The following is a 13,684-nucleotide window of genomic DNA, read 5'->3' as shown; positions in this document are numbered from 1 at the left end:
TGGCTTCTCAAAAAGAAAAATGTAGGTTGGGAATCATAATCACATGATTGACTGGTTGTCCCGCACTTGAACCGTAAAACACATCAGAGAAGAGAAGAGGTGTCCAAACTGATGGACTGATTTAGAATGTATGGAAACAGATGTTTTCCAGATGAAGTGCTCCATTAAAGGACAACTCCGGCGCAAAATGAACCTTTGGTCTAATTACACATTGCTACCTAGTCAACCGTTATCTGAGATTTGTTTTCATGATTGCCGAATGTAAATAGTTTTATCTCTAAAAACAGTTTAGCCTATAACGCTAGTATAATGCTAGTATATAGGGCATAGGGTAATGACAAATAAAAATCGCTTGTTATTACCACTAACAAGGCTCAAAATAGCCCCACATTAACACGACAGCATAATAAGGGTCCCTACATTCAAACCGAAGCATTGAGAACTTTGTCAGTGTCCATACAGTTTAATAAGAAGATATTTTATACACACAGTCAACTTCGCGAATACAGGAAGAAGCCATCTTTGAAAAATAGTCTCTACCAGTCGATCTACGAACGCCGATCCAAGTGCGCTGAACTGTGCAGAATCTCATATGGTCCGTTTTTTCCGGAAGAAACACAAACACAAACCGTATTCTTCTCTTCAATATGTACTCGTAGCCTACTGTTCGCGCTCACCTTATCACCTTATTCACATGTCACCACCGCACTTGGATCGGCGTTCGTAGGTCGACTGGTAGAGACTATTTTTCCAAGATGGCTTCTTCCTGTATTCGCGAAGTTTACTGTGTGTATAAAATATCTTCTTATTAAACTGTTTGGACACTGACAAAGTTCTCAATGCTTCGGTTTGAATGTAGGGACCCTTATTATGCTGTCGTGTTACTGTGGGGCTATTTTGAGCCTTGTTAGTGGTAATAACAAGCGATTTTTATTTGTCATTACTCTATGCCCCATACACTAGCATTATACTAGCGTTATAGGCTAAACTGTTTTTAGAGATAAAACTATTTACATTCGGCAATCATGAAGACAAATCTCAGATAACGGTTGACTAGGTAACAATGTGTAATTAGACTAAAGGTTCATTTTGCGCCGGAGTTGTCCTTTAAAGACATCCTGGAGATGTGTGTGTGTGCTATCCGGGTAGAGTATTAATGCTGTTAGCTTAGCAATATGCTAACAGCTAACTACTGAAATCAGTTGTCTCCCATGAGGCGCACTTATTTGTATTGCGTGCAGTACAGCTGCCTATTGTGTGTTCCAAATCGGTCACATATAAGGTTACATGGCAGTTACTGCCTTAGTAAGCAGCTGCCTATAAGTAATGCCTTTATAGAAGCTCACTAGGTTTTGGAACAGACTGTATTTCGTACTTATGTATACATCAGCAAGGCATCATGAAATGTTGTTGTCTGTATTCAGTCATTTCTTCCTTTTTTTACATATTTACACTAAAATCTCAGACTTCACACTATTTGAAAAAGAATTGTGGGCATACCTTCTCTTCTTTAAATGTCTGTTTGTCGGCATTTTCAGAAACAAAATTAAAGAAGGTTAACTTTTTAAAATTGTTTTAGCATCGCAGTGTCACTTCACAACCATCATCAACTGATGTATTTTTAAGGTTGATGTGGAGAGATGCTACTAGATTGAACTGGCCCCTTGGCAAGAAATAATCTAGCTGGGAATAAGCAGTGAGTGCCCAAATTCGCTCTATTAAACATTCTCAATAATTTAATAGAGATTTTAATAGAGGTCCGGATCTGGTTCTCTGGAGGTCATATCCATTCTTCTTTACCAATTTGTCATTCATGTACCAAAATAAATTTCAGAACATATTATATTCTGTCATGATTGTACGTCATGCTTGATTACAAAGCTTATTAAGATAACATCTTTCCTTTAAAGCTAATGATCATGAATAAATTGGCCATTCTTCATAGTCTGCCTCTCCTGAAAAAAGTGTGGGCAGTGAGGGACTCCTAAAACTCTGTGAATTTTATTATTATTACCCTTTAAGAACTTTTAATCAAAATCACGCCAAATCGCTGAGCTCATCGCCTACATATGGGTCCCATCTATCACAAATAACATCAGAACTCACTTAACATGATTTTGCCCAGCAAGTCATCTTTCTGGATCAATTAATCAATCAGGTTTTGTGTTTATGTTTTAGGGGTGGAAATAGGAGCTTATTCAACACTGTTTTGATGGAGTTATGGTATTGGTTTTGGCCTTATAAACTTCAGAGGGAGCTGAGCAAGTCTTTGGAATATAAATAAATAAAAAATGTCATGATATCTAGATCTGGCCAATTTTCACACACTTTTTATCCAATTTCTGGAACTTGTGTAACCTAACCCAGGGTTCTAACTTGTAACATACAGAAAAACAGTATAGTATGGCCTATGATTGTTTGATTCATGCAAAAAAGAAATAAACAAATGTATTTACAGAATTACATATTTTTATATTTAAAAAATATATATTCTAAAAAAAAATTTAAAAATGTATTGGTTATTTAAATATGTACTTAAATGTTTCATTTTAACTATATTTTAAAATATAATTTATTTCTGTGACACAAAGCTGAATTTTCATCAGCCATTATTCTAGTCTTCAGTGTCACAGGATCCTTCAGAAATCATTCCAAAATGCTGATTTATTGATGTTGGAAACATCAATATGTACTGCTTAATTATTATTATTTTAATAACCTTATGATGACCTACTTTTTTAAATAGCATTTGTGATACTTTTCCAGGATTATTTGATGAATAAAAATAATAAAAAAGAAAGAACAGCATTTATTATAAATATAAATGTAAATCTTTTGTAAAAATATTTTCTTTTTTTATTCAGCAAGGATGTGTTAAATGTCTTAAGGAGGATCATGTGACACTGAAGACTGTAATAGCTGATGAAAATTACATTTGCATCACATAAATACATTATAGTTAATAGGTATTTTGTGTGTGTTTTTATTGTTCCATGACCTATGAAAGATGTAGATCCAAATACGTTCCACTCAACCATGCTTTGCCTCAAAAATCTTTGAGTTTTGCGTGTTAAAAAACATAGTGAATGTAAAACAACAACAAAAACAATTCATTAATATGATACATGGGATCAGTTGTTATATGCTGCCCTCAGTAGTTTTGAATTACTGGAGGCACAATGTGATCTGTCCAGATGCAGGAATACAGGCAGGAATTATGTAAAATATACAAAAGTGTTACTCAATGTCATGATAATCAGCAAATTATAACACTGTACTCAATATGTCATTTGGCACACAAGTTACACAAGCAGTGTCTAATTCGCAGCATATGTGGTCAAATAAAGGACGTTTTTCCTAATTGCACCTTGTAGGATGACTTCAGGCTCTGGACTCGAGTAGCAGGGCGGGTCTGCATTCATTTCCTCTTTATCGTAGTTGTAGTTGATCTTGGTAGGACACTGACTGCTGGGGTCAATCTCATGGCAGAGAAATGAAATGTCCAAAATGTCCAACTCCAAGTCATATTTTACTGGCATTCTGAAATGTAATTTGCAGTGCATTTTTATGGGGACTAACACTGCCAAATGTGTGAGTGTTACATAATTCAAAAAAAAAATTGTATTACATCAAACTTTTAAAGACATGGAATGTCTGATTCATATTGTATTTCAAAGAAAGTTAAACACATTTTCTCTCTCAATTCTGTAATGTAAATATAAACCACAAACAAATGAACAATCACACAAAAACCTAATTAAACAATAAAAATCATTCTGTCCAAACAATCACACACAGAAACACATTTTTTCACGTGTTCAACATCAAGATTAGTTTGTGGCGATAGACCTAAAGGACGCATACTTTCATGTTTCAATCCTTCCTCGGCACAGGCCGTTTCTGCGATTTTCCTTCAAAGGATGAGTATTTCCTTTTGGGTTGTCATTGTCTCCTCCCAGAGGCTGCCTTGGCCCCATTAACCCTCCTCTTATCCTTGGGGTCAATTTGACCCCATTCAATGTTTAACGTCTGTAAAAACATTTTTTTTTTTTTTGCTTCAAATTGAATGACTTTTCCTAATTTAATGGGTACAAACCTGTACAAATTTTGTAGCATCGGTGTTCCTTGGGGTCAATTTGACCCCAGGCTCTTTTAGTTGTATAATAAAACAGAAGAAATAATAAAATTTCACACACATTTGTTTTGGTTGTTATATTGAGGTCATTATAACATGTTATAATTTGAATTTATAATGTTCATTGTAATTTTACATATTCAATATCATTTTCAAAAAACGTCCCTCTGTTTTAGGGCTCTAACCAAACATAACCATATCTGTAATATTGCGAGAACTACTAGTAGTTCACATGACATGTGACATAATTCTCAAGATAACTAATAATTCTTTCCTGTGCATTGGGGAGGGGAAAACATCATTTTTGTGAGAAATTTGATGTTTCCCGTGCCATGGGGGAGGAGAAAACGTCTCGGTTACGTATGTAACCCTCGTTCCCTGAGTAGGGAACGGAGACGTTACGTCAGAAGTGACGGAGATTGGGGGTTTCGCATAGAAAGCCAATCCTCTTCGAGTATTTAAACACGAGCCAATGGCATGCAATGCCTTGGGGCTGCGGAAATTTGCATAGCGTACTCCGCCCTACTCCGTGAGTATAAAAGGAGGAAGTGAACGCAACCGCAGTATGTCTTCGCTGAGGAGCCAAGACTGAACTCGGCATCTACCCAGCGATACAGCAGAAGTGGCAGGGAGACGTAACGTCTCCGTTCCCTACTCAGGGAACGAGGGTTACATACGTAACCGAGACGTTCCCTTTCGTAGTCACTTCGAGTTACGTCAGAAGTGACGGAGATTGGGGGTCTGTGCCATCACGCCAACTTCAGGCTGTCTTCCAGTGCCCTGCGAAAGTCTGAACCCCCGAGCCTTACCTGTTTTCCTTAGGGGATCCGACTTAGATACAGGATTACCAAGGTACACTGGGAAACATATCCCGAAGGGGACATGCTACCAGCTGCCTACCGAAGGGAGGACTTACGAATACACATATGGCCACATAGGAACACATATGGAATCACTGGAGCACCAACCGCAGGTGGCTACTAATTTCAGCTCCAGGGGTGGCAGATGGCTTGCCAAGGGAAGACACATGCTCAGAGAGGCTTACAGTGGATAATACACATGAGACGGTTACCAAGGGGGAACCGTACGCATGGAGGCACCTAGCCAGCATCCAGAGCCACAGCAGTGGTGCCCGCATCGTCGGTGCTGGAGGACTCAAGGCTTCAATGGAAGAACTGAGGAAATATCGCACTTATCCAGTCCGGGGAGTGGAGTGGCGAGCAAGCGAAGACACCTGAGCGGATCCAGAACTGGCCGAAACGAGTACGTGAGAGGATACCGGCTCAATTCGCAGATTATAGAATCTGGCGAAGGTGTTGGGTGTCGCCCAGCCTGCAGCTCTGCAGATGTCTGTTAGCGAGGCGCCGTGCGCTAAAGCCCAAGAGGAGGCCACACTCCGAGTGGAATGGGCCGTCACACCAAGGGGGCACGGAAGGCCTTGCTGCTGGTAAGACAAAGCAATGGCATCCACAATCCAGTGGGACAGCCGTTGCTTTGAGAGAGCCCTTCCCTTCTGGCTCCCTCCATGACAGACAAAGAGCTGGTCTGAGGTCCTGAAACACTGCGTTCTGTCGACATAGGTGCGGAGAGCACGTACCGGACAGAGCAGTGCCAAGGCTGGGTCTGCCTCCTCCGGGGGCAGCGCTTGCAGGTTCACCACCTGGTCCCGGAAGGGAGTGGTGGGAACCTTGGGCACATATCCAGGCCGGGGTCTCAGGATCACGTGAGAGTAAGCCGGCCCAAACTCCAGGCACGCTTCGTCAACGGAGAATGCGTGCAGGTCCCCCACCCTCTTGATGGAGGCCAATGCAACCAGGAGCGCTGTCTTCATGGACAGAAACTTTAACTCTACCGATTGCAAAGGCTCAAAGGGATGCCTCTGCAGAGCACTTAAAACTACCGAGAGGTCCCAAGAGGGTACGAGGGGAGGACGAGGCGGATGCAGCCTCCTCGCTCCCCTCAGGAACCTGATGACCAGGTCGTGCTTCCCTAAGGACTTACCTTCCACTGCTTCATGAGAAGCGGCAATGGCCGCGACGTAAACCTTAAGGGTGGAGGGTGACAGCCTGCGCTCCAACCCTTCTTGCAGGAAGGAAAGCACGACACTGATCGAACATCTCCGGGGGTCTTCTCCGCGAGAAGAGCACCAATTGACGAAGAGGTTCCACTTCAACGCATAAAGGTGTCTCGTGGACGACGCTCTTGCGGAAGTGATGGTTGCCGCCACCGCAGGTGGCAGCGAACTCAAACCTGCCTCGTCCCGTCCAGGAGCCACACGTGCAGCCTCCAAAGATCGGGACGAGGGTGCCACAGAGTGCCCCGTCTCTGAGAGAGTAGGTCTGGTCTCAGAGGAATAGGCCAAGGAGGTGCTGTCGCGAGGAGCATGAGATCGGAGAACCACGTCTTGGTGGGCCAGTAGGGGGCTACCAGCAAGACCTGCTCCTCGTCCTCCTTGATCTTGCACAACACCCGTGCAAGGAGGCTCACTGGGGGAAACGCATACTTGCGTGGGCCCCGTGGCCAGCTGTGCGCCAGCGCATCCGAGCCGAGAGTGCCGCGGGTCAGAGAATAAAACTGGGCGCAGTGGGACGAGTCCCGAGAGGCGAACAGGTCTATCTGTGCCTCCCCGAACTCGTCCCAAATCAGCTGGACCGACTGGGGATGGAGTCGCCACTCGCCGGAGATGGGGCGGATCCGGGACAGCTCGTCGGCTGCCCAGTTCCGGTCTCCAGGAATGTAAACTGCACGAAGGGACCTCAGGTGCTTCTGACTCCATATCAAGAGGTGGCGGGCGAGCTGCGACAACTGGCGTGAGCGTAGACCCCCCTGGTGGTAGATGTACGCTACTGCCGTAGTGTTGTCTGAGCGGACAAGCACATGCTGGCCCTTGAGCAACGCTCGGAAGCGGCGAAGGGCGAGCCGTACTGCCAACAGCTCGAGGCAATTGATGTGCATGAGGCGCTGGGCTCCTGTCCAGGAACCGGCGGCTGCATGCCCATTGCACATGGCACCCCAACCCGTGGTAGATGCATCCGTGGAGACAACGAGATGCCTGGAAACTCGCTGAATAGGGACGCCGGTCCGTAAAAAGCTGAGGTTCGACCACGGGAAGAAGGTTCGGCGGCACGCTGGAGTTACTGGAACTCGGAGCGAGCCGCGATGCCATGCCCACCTCGGGACTCGATCGCGAAGCCACAGCTGAAGCGGTCTCATATGAAGCAAACCGAGCGGCGTTGCCGCGGCCGCGGATGCCATATGCCCCAGGAGCCTCTGAAATAGTTTCAGTGGAACCGCACTCTTGCCCTCGAACTGTCGAAGACAAGTCAGCAGTGAGTGCGCGCGCTCGTTCGTGAGCTGCGCGGACATGGCGACCGAGTCTATCTCCATGCCGAGAAAAGAGATCCTCTGCACGGGGCAAAGTTTGCTCTTCTCCCGGTTGACCCGAAGGCCCAAACGGGCTAGGTGCCGGAGCACCAAGTCTCTGTGTTCGCAAAGCTGAGCTCGAGAGTGTGCTAGTATCAGCCAGTCGTCGAGATAATTCAGGATGCGAACCCCGTGTTCGCGAAGGGGAACAAGGGCTGCCTCGACGATCTTCGTGAAGACGCGAGGGGACAGAGCTAGCCCGAATGGGAGAACGGCGTACTGATATGCCTGGCCCTCGAAGGCAAACCGAAGAAACGGTCTGTGTCGAGGTAAGATGGACACATGGAAGTACGCGTCCTTCAGGTCGATCGCTGCAAACCAATCCTGATACCGAACACATTCGAAAATGCGTTTGGCCGTGAGCATTTTGAACGGTAGTCGATGGAGAGAACGGTTCAAAATGCGCAGGTCCAGGATCGGTCGTAACCCACCGGTCTTCTTGGGGACAATGAAGTAGGGGCTGTAAAACCCGGACTTCACCTCGGCTGGAGGGACCGTCTCGATTGCACCCTTCGCCAGCAGGGTCGCAATCTCCGCTCTCAGGACTGGGGCATAGCCACCAACTATCGTGGAGCGAACTCCCCTGAAGCGGGGAGGAGACCGTGCGAACTGAATCGCGTAGCCGAATCTGATCGTTCTGATGACCCAGCGGGATATCCCGGGAAGCGCTAGCCAGGCTTCCAGGAAATGAGCCAACGGGGTCATGCGAACCACAGACGTCCCCCCGGAGGGGCAGCGGTGCGGGTCGACTGGCACGCGTGCAGGGGTTACCCCGCTCGGATGCGTCGAAGCCCGCTCCCCAACAGAAGGGACTAGGGAAAGCGGAGCGTTCCACGGGGGTCTGTTCTGCCGGGGGTCTGGCGACAGAGGGGGAAGGGATTGGTGTAGCCCGGGGACGACACACGCACCCTTCCGCGCCCTCAGAGACAGAGAGGAGTGTGTGGGCTGACGCACGGGGGCATCGAGCGCACCCACTCCAGTCTGTGAGCTCAGTGAGGATGTCAAGTCTTTCTTTAACCAGTTCAGGGTGCTGCCCACCCGTGGGTGAGCAGCGGGGAGCTGAGAACAAAAGATTCTCCCCCGGCCCTCCACCGGGGGAAGGAGGGGGCCTGCTACCGCCTCCTGAGAAAGACTCGAGATCGTCACTGAGCGGCCCGTGTCAGGATCTTCGCTTGGCCTGGCGTTTAGCGGGGCGAGCGGCCTGAGGGGGCTGAGACGCCGGCCTGCGGCCTCCTCGACGCCGGGGCCCGGGTGAAGGCTGCTGCTGGGGCCGGGCGGGAGGGAGGGGAGCCGCAGGGGGGCGTCCTCGGCGGCGAGCAGAGGGAGGCACCTGCGCCGATGACTGGGTGGAGGCAGCAGCTGGTCGTCGGGGCAGGATGTGTTTAATGGCCTCCGTCTGCTTCTGGGCGGTGGAGAACTGCTGGGCGAAGTCCTCGACCGCACCGCCGAAAAGGCCAACCTGGGAGAGCGGAGCGTCGAGCAGACGAGTCCGCTCAGCGCTCCGCGTGTCTGCCAGGTTGAGCCAGAGATGGCGCTCCTGAACCACCGAAGTGGCCATCACCTGACCGACGGCGCGAGCGGCCACTTTCGTTGCCCGGAGAGCAAGGTCAGTGGCGGACCGCAGATCTTTAAATGCCGTCGAGTCAGTCCCGCCCTCGTGCATGTCTCTGAGCATCTTCGCTTGGAAGACCTGCAAAGTGCTCATGGCATGCAGAGCGGAGGCCGCCTGTCCCGCCGCTCTATAGGCTCGCGCCGCCATAGCAGACGAGAACCCACAGGCTTTGGATGGGTGCTTAGGAGGACCACGGGTGGAGGCGCTCTGTGGACACAGCTGCATCGCAACAGAGCGCTCCACCGGGGGCATCCCAGTGTACCCACGGGCGGCCCCACCGTCGAGGGGGGGAAAGGCGGGGGAGAGATCGCGCTCTCGAGTGGACAAAGGAGCCCCCCAAGAGCGCGATAACTCCGCATGCAGCTCGGGGAAAAAAGGTATTGGAGTTGGCCGTGGCCTTGCGGCGGCAGCTTTGTCCAGATACCAGTTATCCATCCGCGAGAGATCGGGGCAGGATGGAGGTTTCCATTCTAGCCCGATACTCCCAGCGGCTCGAGACAGCATGGCCGTCAGCTCAGGATCTGACACGGGCAACGCTGGCACTCCCGAAGGGGGCAACGCAGCCGCATCTTCCTCTCCCGAGGACTCAAGCCCGCCTAGTGATGCTGTGATAGACATCACATCATCATCTGGAGCGCTGCTCGAAGCAGCCGGTGCCGCCGAAGAGACAACCAACCGAGTCGCGCTAGCGCTCGCTGGCTCACGCACTGAGGCGGGAGGTGTGGCCCGAGGAATCGTCGGGGCTTTATCCCACACCGTCACCGTTAGATCGCCGGGTCCCCGAGTCGACGGGCCCCCTTCCGTGAAGGAAGCCGATCGAGTAGGGGGGACCGGGGCTCTCACTCTAGTGAGATCATTGAGCCTCGACCTCAGTGTGGAGATGGTCATGCTCCCACAGAAGGAACATGAGTCATCCACGAACGCTGCTGCTGCATGCTGAATGCCCAGGCATACAAAGCAGCGTTCGTGACCATCAGATGATGACAGAAATCTACCACATCCAGAAGGGCACGGGCGAACCATCTTTAAAAAGACGTGCCGCGTGCAGCTCTTTCACTTTCACTTTTATGAGAAAGGAGAAATTCACTCTTTCAGCGCTGAAGCTGCCAGGGAGAAGTGCAAAGTCTGGCAGACCACTGCTCAGATCGCAGGCAATGCAAAATCTCGCTGGGTACCGCCGTCACACCAACACTGAAGAGGACGCCCGTTCTCGAAGAGTCTTGAATCAGCTTTTAGGAGTGAAGAGGTTCTCTTGGCTCCGAAGCGAAAACATACTGCGGTTGCGTTCACTTCCTCCTTTTATACTCACGGAGTAGGGCGGAGTACGCTATGCAAATTTCCGCAGCCCCAAGGCATTGCATGCCATTGGCTCGTGTTTAAATACTCGAAGAGGATTGGCTTTCTATGCGAAACCCCCAATCTCCGTCACTTCTGACGTAACTCGAAGTGACTACGAAAGGGAACATAATTTTTGTGAGATTGACCCCAAACATAATTCGTGTTACTATCCTTGATAAAATAAATAGTTTTTCTTTCCAAATGTCATAGATTGCATAAATCTATACTTAGAAACATTATAAAACAAATAAAACCCCAGATGTATTTATACTTTTCCAATTTTAGGTCAAATCAGTAAGATTTTATGTTGATTTGTAAATTTGTCCATAGTCGTGCAATGGGTATTCTGGATGTATAAGGGGTTAGGTGGGGTTAGGTGGGGTGGGGAGGGGGGTGGTGGGTGGATGTCAACTTAAAACGTTACTTAAGTAATCAACAAAGACATACATTAACTGAGACAAACCTTTGTAAAAAAAATAAACATATTGTGGAGGTTTAAATTACTGGGGTCAAATTGACCCCAGAGGGTAAAAAGTGTTATCAGATTTGAGAATAACAGGAGGGTTAAGGGAAGTGGACATTCGCATACTCAACTATCTTAGCAACTATTTAAGCAGAAAACAGCGGTACCACTGAAATATTTTCAGAGGCTCCTGAGGCATATGTCATGCTTGGCTACGGTCGCGCCACTGGTGTTGATTAATATAAGACCACTTCAGTATTGGCTTCAGGTTCAAGTCTGGAGATGGGCATGGCTCCACGGCACACATCACGTGGCCATCAAGCCGATCTGTCGTCACACTTTCAACCTTTAGTCGGACCTTGCATTTCTATGGAAAGGACAAGTGTCCAGAAGTGTCGTTGTTACAGCAGCCCTAGGACCCTGGACAGTCCTGAGAAGGTTTCGACCGTGGATTCAGGGCGAGCACATGTTGGTCTGGGCGGAAAACACTGTGACAGTGGAGGAGGGACCTTCTTTCTCAGGGGCAGGGCACAATCTGGCACCTGCACCCAGGCTTCTGGAACCTCCACGTCTGGTCCCTGGACGGGACGAGGAGAAACTTGATATACTTGAAAATAGTTCAATACTTGATCTTGAAATATACATGATCACTCAGAGGCAAGAGCTCCCTCTACTAGGCAGCTGTATGACTTGAAGTGGAGCCTCTTCACTACATGGTGTTCTTCCCGAGGTGAAGACCCATGGAGATGTGGCATCGGGTCTGTGCTTTACTTTCTCCTGCATGGCCTTGAGAGGCACCTATCCACCTCCACCCTGAAAGTGTATGTGGCCACAATAGACCTTATTCAGAGCAGCGCCATGGCAGGTATGAAAGCGAGGGATAGAATTACCGCGTTTCCAATGGCATCCGCTGTAAAAATCTGAATAAAGCGGCTTTTTCCACAGCTTACATTGTCGGGAGTTTTTTGTCAACTGACATTTCTTGGAAACATATTTTTCCAGTGTTTCATGAGCAGAACAATCCGAAAACACATTAAATAACAGTACAGCCCATTGAAGAGATGCAAGTCTATCCCTCACAGCCTCGCTTTCATTCTCATTAAAAATCAAAGATGGCGCTGCCGTGAATAAGGCGTATAGCCGGAAACCACAACCCTGTTTGTGGCATGTCTTTGGGGAAGCACAACCTGATCATCAGGTTCCTGAGAGGATCCTACAAGATCTTGCCTCATCCGCTCTTGGGATCTTCTTTAGTCTGTCTATGAAGACGGCCCTCCTGAATGCACTCACCTCTGTCAAGAGGGTGGGGGACCTACAGAGATATATCCAGCTGCAGACCCGCAGCACCACCAGTTTCAGAACCCCAGCGCCAGAACCGGAAGTGAGGGAGGGGCGCAATTATTATTATTGCATTATAATTTTTTTAGCAAGAATGTAAGGACAAAACGGGCCTGAGAGTAAGTTCCTCATACATTGTAAGTTAAATTTATACAAGATTGTTGTGATAAAACAGGCCTAGCTTGGGTTGAATTGGTCATTTTGTATAGATTTTTAACAAAACAATGCCGAATTTTCTCTCGTTTTTAGATTTTGACATTATTATTTTACACGAAAAATGCATGCTGCACATGTTCTTGTGAAATAAAGTATATTTTATAAAAAATACCCATGCGTTTTTTTATTATTAAACAATCAAAATCATCTAACAAATAAATATCTTCAATATCAAAACAATTTAAGGTTTTTGTAAACACAATAAATAAATAAATAAATAAATAGAACATAAAATATCACAGAGGTCTATATGAGTTATCAAATTGTGTATAATTTTTAAACCTCCAAAGCTTGTCTTGTTTTATATCTTTCAAAGCTTTATTATACAAAGTTAACTCCTTCATAAAAAACAAAGGTCTTACCTTCCTAAATCTACACGAATGTATAAACTGCTTAGCTAAAATTATTAAACTGTTATACATTAAAATGCCCATAAGTTTCAAGTATTATTTTTTCACCATCATGATCAGGAAGTAACTTATAATACAATGAAACGAATAACTGAAACTATAAACAATTATATTACACAAAATCAATGTTTTAAAATGCTTATTGTACTGTAATGTAGTATCATAACATACATACGTGGAGAGTAGGACGTTTCTTGTTCAATAAAAGCTGTTCCATGTGTTAAATACCCTCCAAATTACGTTAGGTGGCGTTATTAGGTTTCAAACCTAAGCTCCGCCCCTCACTTACGTTCCTCGCGCTGGTGTTGGTTAGAACGTAACTCCGCCCCTTACTTCCGGTTCTGGCGTTGGGGTTCTGAAACTGGTGTGCTGTGGGTCTGCAGCTGGATACTATTGGACCTACAAGCCTTCTCTGTCAGTGACTGGAATTCGGGCCGTCAAACTCTCATGTGGTCCCGAGACCCCGACCTAGATATGTGTCCAAAGTTCCCACTACTACCTTTGGGGACCAAGTTATGAACTTGCAAGCAATCCCTCCTGATGAGGGAGACCCAGCCCTGTCTCTGTTGTGTCCAGTGTGTGCTTTGCGCATATACCTGGGCCGCACTCTGAGCATCAGATGATCTGGGCAGCTCTTCGCCTGCTTTAGAATTCAGCAGAAATGTCTCTAAAAAGAGATTGGCCCACTGGATTGTGGATGGCATTCTCCAGGTTTATCAGGCCCATGCCCACTGGAAGTGAGAGCTCAC

This window comes from Pimephales promelas, chromosome 17 (assembly GCF_988280905.1).
Source record: "Pimephales promelas chromosome 17, fPimPro1.hap1.1, whole genome shotgun sequence".
Taxonomy (NCBI): Eukaryota; Metazoa; Chordata; class Actinopteri; order Cypriniformes; family Leuciscidae; genus Pimephales; species Pimephales promelas.
Note: the sequence above shows the minus strand (reverse complement) of the source record.